This window comes from Egretta garzetta, unplaced genomic scaffold (genome assembly GCF_000687185.1).
Source record: "Egretta garzetta isolate BGI_Z169 unplaced genomic scaffold, ASM68718v1 scaffold73, whole genome shotgun sequence".
NCBI lineage: Eukaryota > Metazoa > Chordata > Aves > Pelecaniformes > Ardeidae > Egretta > Egretta garzetta.
The window spans coordinates 46431-52848 of NW_009259031.1; positions in this window are offsets into that span (position 1 = coordinate 46431).

The following is a 6418-nucleotide window of genomic DNA, read 5'->3' on the forward strand; positions in this document are numbered from 1 at the left end:
TTCCAGAAAGGGTCTGGCCAGTCAGATAGCATTTACCTTTTTTTTTTTTTTTAAAAACCAACCAACCAAAACCAGCTGAAAAGGAAAAGCGATGAAAAAGTTATTAGATTGAAGCTTAGTAATCAAAGTTTCACAAGAGTAGCGAGCTCACACACTGCCAGGGAGCACAAGTATGGAACTCCACATGTCTGTGCATTCCCGGGAATGTACATTCTTACAGACTGACGGGTGCTTAACTCAAGGTTTGATCAATTGTCAGGTGAGTATTCACTGTGACTACTCCCTACTTTGGACCAACGCTAAATAAGACTGTAGTTCTGACCAGCAAAAATGATTGCATTTGAGGACTTAAAAAAATTATACGTGTATGTCTGTGTATGTGTTTGTGTCTCTTGTGTGGGTATGTAGAATGAGAGAGGATTTTTAAACTGCAGGCAGAGTGCCCCCACACTGCAAAGGAGAACTGATCAGCTAACCAATCAGAACTGATCAGAACTGATCATGCCCTCATAACATCACATCAGAAATTTAACTAGCTGTTTCACCAAATGCGGAGTAATTTTCTAGCAATTTTGAAAATTGCAATTTTAAAGAAAGATCATTCTTTCCTGAGGTTTTTTTCTTTAGTTCGTATCAGCTGTTGTGTTGTGGGGGTTTTTTTACTGTTACAGTAGAGGCACCCAAGCCTGAGAGTTTTGATAAGGGCTTTTGTTATATTAGTATTAATTGGGATAGTAAAGTATTGAAATGTAAAAATACTTCACTAATTTTTCACTTGGGTCGGTCTACAACAGCCTTACACTTCCCAAAAGCATTTATTTTGCATCCTAACGTAATATGGAATTAGATTGTTTTTTCTGACCAATCATATGACAGCATGCAAATGAACTTTTGGTTCAATCGATAAAACTGCATCTTCAAAGAAAACCATTGCACTGCTAAAAATATTTTTAATAATGACCACAGAAGCCATATTTGTCTCTTTGATCTCCTGAAGCTTCTTCTGGTTTTAATCAGTGTTCCCACATGAAGAACTGTGGCAACCTATGATAACAGAATCCCTATTCGCATCCATAGGGAAACAAAAATGTTCTCATCTGAAGAAGGTAATTTGGGTGTTCTGCCCCTTCCATCCGTGGGCCCCTGCCTCTGTTACTGCTGGGGTATCTTGGCATCAGTTAAGTGGTTTCTGTCCTTTCCTCTGCGCATTACTCTCTCATTGAAGTGTTTCTGCTGTCTAATTATACCCTTTCAATCAAATTAGAGACTGCAGCATCTGGTTAGTGCCTGTAACTGTTGCCATCTGCACCTAGATACAGTGCTTTCATTTAAGGAGGCGTGCTTAAATTGCAAGCTCTAGCAAGGACTAGAACAGTTTAGGTAGAATGGAAGTGACTTAAACCTCTTCTTAGAACACTCTGCAAGCACATGCATCAAGTCACTGACACCTAGCCGCTGTCGGACCTGGCACCTTTGGTTCCATATCCTTATATTCTGCTTAAGCATTTTTCTGACTCTTCTGAAAAGCTGTGAGAAAACCAAGTGAGAACTGAGCAGGCAGTTACAGCATGTAAATTCAAGGAACCTTTATTTCTTGCTTCGGCCTTACAGAACATTTAATGTTCTGGCTATCACACCACTGTAATGAAACCCCAAATTTAAATAGCAGCCACTTTCATTTACCTTTCATTAATCTGCATATTTTTAAAAGAAAAACTTTGCTTCTTGTTTGGCAGTAGCTGGTAGGATAATTTCTGGCCTGGGTAGGCTAGTTTCTGTTGATAATTGTTGTCAGCCTTTAATCTCTCTGGCCACTTAGTCAGCACTCCAAGTAGCTTCCAGAACTTAAAGCAAACAAATAAAGCAAGTAACTTCATTTTTTTTCAGTGAAATAATAACAAGTTTGTCATTCTGAATTTTCAGTCTCAAAAGCTACTACGTACAGACTCCAAACTTAGAGTACTCTAAGAAGTCATCCTGAAACCTCCATCTCATCAGTCTGCAATTTGTAGTGTCACTAAATATATAGCTTTGAGAAAAGACGAACTTCGAAGAATGCTCGGATTTATGAGATTTCCCACTTGTCAGCCAGAAAAGGAAGAGTGTTTGAGAAGTAGATAGCCGTTCCCTTTGCTTTTCATCTCATTTGTACAGAAAAGACTGCAGATTCAAATGTTTGTATTATTTCTGTCTGTGGTAATGTGGCACGAAGTGAGAGTTTCTCAGGTAACTGGGCCTCTTGCTATTAAGGACTTCAGCAATTTAAACCAATATTTGGAATTCCATCTTAGAAAATCATTGGAAACCAGTGCAGCCTCTGAAATGTCAGTGTTTAATCATCAGTGCTTCATTCAGTAAAAAAGTTGGTCTGTTATATTCTGCACTACCTTAATTTTTCAAATGATCCTAAAGTGGTGCCCATGTGGAGTGCAGGCAGCCATACAGTCCCAACATAACAAAGGCATAAATGATCATTGTAAGGTCCCTACATCGAAGAAGAAACCGAGACAGATGGAAAAAATTTCTACTACAGCTGCTGTTTGATCTTCCAAATGTTGATCTGGCTCTAATAAAACTAATTGTGAACCTGTATCACACACTGAGCATTCACTTATAGTGGACAACTGTCCCCAGGCTTATTTTCTGCTTTTTCTTTCTAGCAGTTGCCACTCAATGCATACTTACCTAGCCTCAGTATTCATTAAAAACAATAAAAGTTATTTTTCTGTCAACTATAGCACCTAATGTGTTGAAAAAAACCCAGCCCTGACAACACGCTGCTGTCCATGTTTTCTCACTAAGGCTCATAAACATTATCCTGAACAGGACCTGTTGGAACCTTCCAGCTTGTTATGACTAGAACCACTGCAATGGTTCTATCTCTGATTAATTCTGTTTGCAGACATCCACACGGAACAGTAGAAGCAGCAGAGTCATTAGGCAGTTAAGAGTGAAATCATCACAGACACTGATTTTAATCATGGATTTGACAGAAGCCTCTATTTCAGACTATGTCTGAAACCCATCTGACTATCATCTTAGAAATACGAGGAGGGCAGAGACTTCAAGATTTGAATAGTCACAGCTTTCTCTGTGTACTGTCTAAAACCCTAGTGATTTAATATAGGTTTATGGTTGACAGGATAGTTTAGACTGAGCCTTGGGTGCATGAACAGAAACCATGTGACAAATCTGTCAAGCACAGAGGCACTCCGATGCCTTCTAGGAAGCCTACACAAAGTGCCTGTTCTTCCCTTGCTGTCTTTGCCACCCTTAGAGGCCTTGGATACAGTGCAAGTTCTGTCATAATGTACCATAGTCTTACAAAACTTTAAGGAGTAAGGCTTGCTGAAATTCATAGAACTGTTATTAATTTCCTTGAGATGTTTGTTAGATTCCAAGCGAAGGGCTTCATAGCCTAAAGTAACATGGAAGTATCAACCAACATAAGGCAGCTGGATCCAGTTGGTGGCAGAACGGTAAAAGAGAGGTGGTTGTGTTGGTTGATTTATGGCCTTTCCCCCTCCCTTCTACACGATCATAATCTGCCAAAGAGAAATCAGGTAGGTTCTGAGTAAGCCCAGGATTTTTACTGACAGTGTTCAGTCCACTATTTTCTGACTGTTTTATTTAGATGACCTCTTCTGAATTAGTTTTGTGCAGACAAATCTGGCTGACCTTCTTTAAGCTCATCTTTTCACAGAATTATCACACCAGTGGTGCAAGACAGAAAGAAGGACGAAGGTTCTAACCTCCTCTTCTCCACTATCTCTTAGGACTTTTGTCTTTGAAGTGCAGCCTGCAGATTTGAGATGGAGAGCACAGTGGTCTGTCTGCAAATGACACATTCACTTTGCACCTTCAACACGTTGGGAATACTAATTTCATAGTGAGATTTCTGAGGTAGTGTCTTGGCTGTTGTGCAGCAAAATATGGTGAAATCACGATGTGTGATAAATAGAACGCAGCTATTTACTGCCAAGATATTGAATATACTGAGAGATCTGTAACCATGTTACTAGGTATTTTATAGAAAACTGTACAAAATGTATCTCAGCAGATCTCAAAGCTGATTGTTCAAGGTAAAAGAATGTAGGACTGAGGACCTGATTTTTAAATGCCAGTATTTACTTGAAAAGATTTCCCTCCAATGCTATGGCAAAACTATTATTAATCATTAACAAAATGAAAATTTCCTAGCAAATTCTCTGTAACTCAAAAAGGTATGTATTTCATTTGATAACAGCTACTAAATTCCATAACTTAAAGTAAAGTTTTCATTTCAGTTTTTCTGGGATAATCAATGATGTTACGTGGTATCTCACTGCCTTCCCTTTCCACATCTAGATGCTAACAAAGCCAGGGGAGCTTCACTACCGCTCATCTGTCACATTTTTCCCAAATCTCTTGTAGTGCAAAAGAACACAGGAGACACTGTTACAGCTACCTATTGTCTTGAGAACAAAAAACTACAGCTAAGAGGAAGGAAGAGAGCTCTTACTCTGCCTTTTGAGCAATATCCTTAAAGTACTAGTGCAATGAAGAAAAAAAAAAAACCTGACATGAAAATGAAAGGCAGTTGCTACTGCAAGTTAAAGCATGGGCCAGTCTTAGCAGATCCCCAAGTGGGCTGATGTTAACTTCAGCTTAGTCTGTCTGCCAGATTACATTCAGGTATTGTAGCATTCCTTGCATTTCTGAGTAGATGCTCGTACATATTGCTTCTCATTTAGAAGTGAGAAGCAAAAAAAGTAATAGTACTAAGCTGAAGTAGACATCTTTTCTGGATGTGTTTGTCACTTCTCACAACTGCTTCTTTATACTTCTCTGCACAGCCATTTGTTTATCCACTTTGATTATGTTTTCCTCTCTTTTCTGCCAAATTCATCAGCTTATATTTTTCAGCTATGACCTAGAAAAACTTTTACATTAACTGCAAAGCAAGAGGGGTGTTGAAGAAAGTTGCAACACTGTGGTGACTTTCAAGTGGGTTTTTTCATATGTTTATACAAATATCTGTGGTGGCCTGAATACTGGAAACTCAGATCTGCATTTTCAAGTAAATATATGTAGCTCACCTGCATGGCTAAGGCAGTCAGGTAAATTACGGTAAGGAGGAGTACTGACTTGAAGCTTGGTTTTGTTAAATTAGATAGCTTTCTGTCCACAGATGGTAGCAGTATACATTAGTGGCTGTGCAGACAAGTCTTCTGTGTGCCTTCAGCAACAAAATTCCATTTAATAGAAATCCTAACTTGCCTAGGCATGAAATGGCGCAGTGAAGGCATAAACCCACCAGCTTTCATCTGCTGTGTAATAAAAACTGTGAAATAATAATTATAATTTCACCATTCTGATATTCGTGGGCCCAGACTAAACTCATTTCAAAGGCATCATTTTAATAACACATTTTCCCTTCTCCCACAGTATTTCTAAATACAAGAAAGGTGTACTGTTAATATCAGGATTAAGCTGGGGATGGTTTGGTTTTTTTCTTCCCTCTTCCAACTGCAGCCACACATGTCTTTCTAGCCTTGTTTTGTAAAGTACACCTCATGGAATCAGCATACTCCACTTCAGAGCACTCTCCCTTTCCCTCAGGGCAGCTTACACGGTTTCTGCAGAGAATACTATCAGATAAAGCAGAAGGTTGCGCATCTTGCAGTTAGTAGGAAGCATTCCTGACTTTCCCCAATAATGCTACTCAGGACAAAGAAGTGTTCACAGCAGTTTTAATTCTGTCATGGACCGTTGTATTTTAATACTATTTTAAAATAAATGCATGAATGATAAATGTTACCAAGTATTAATTATAAAAATATCCTGGTTTCAGCTAGGATAGAATTGATTTTCTTCATAGTGGTTTGCATCATGCTGTGTTTTGGATTTAGTACTGGAAGAATGTTGATGTTTTAGTTGTTGCTGGGTAGTGCTTAGACTGGCCAAGGACTTCTCAGCTCTCAGTTCTGCCAGGGGCACAAGAAGCTGGGAGGGGGCACAGCCAGGAAAGCCGACCCCAACTGGCCCAAGGGCTATTCCATGACATCATGCTCAGTATATAAGCTGGGGGAAGAGGGAAGGGGGGGGGATGTTCGGAGTTGCAGTGTTTGTCTTCCCAAGTAGCTGTTACACGTGATGGAGCCCTGCTTTCCTGGAGATGGCTGAGCACCCACCTGCCAATGGGAAGGAGGGAAGAGTTCCTTGCTTTGTCTCGCTTCGCTTGCGCGGGCAGCTTTTGCTTTACCTATTGAACTGTCTTTATCTCAACCCACAAGCTTTCTCACTTTTACTCTTCTGATTCTCTCCCCCATCCCATTGTGGGGGGAGTGAGTGAGTAGCTGTGCGGTGTTTAGTTGCTGGCCGGGCTTAAACCACGACATTTTAGGGTTATTTATGGTACGCTAATTATAATGACTAT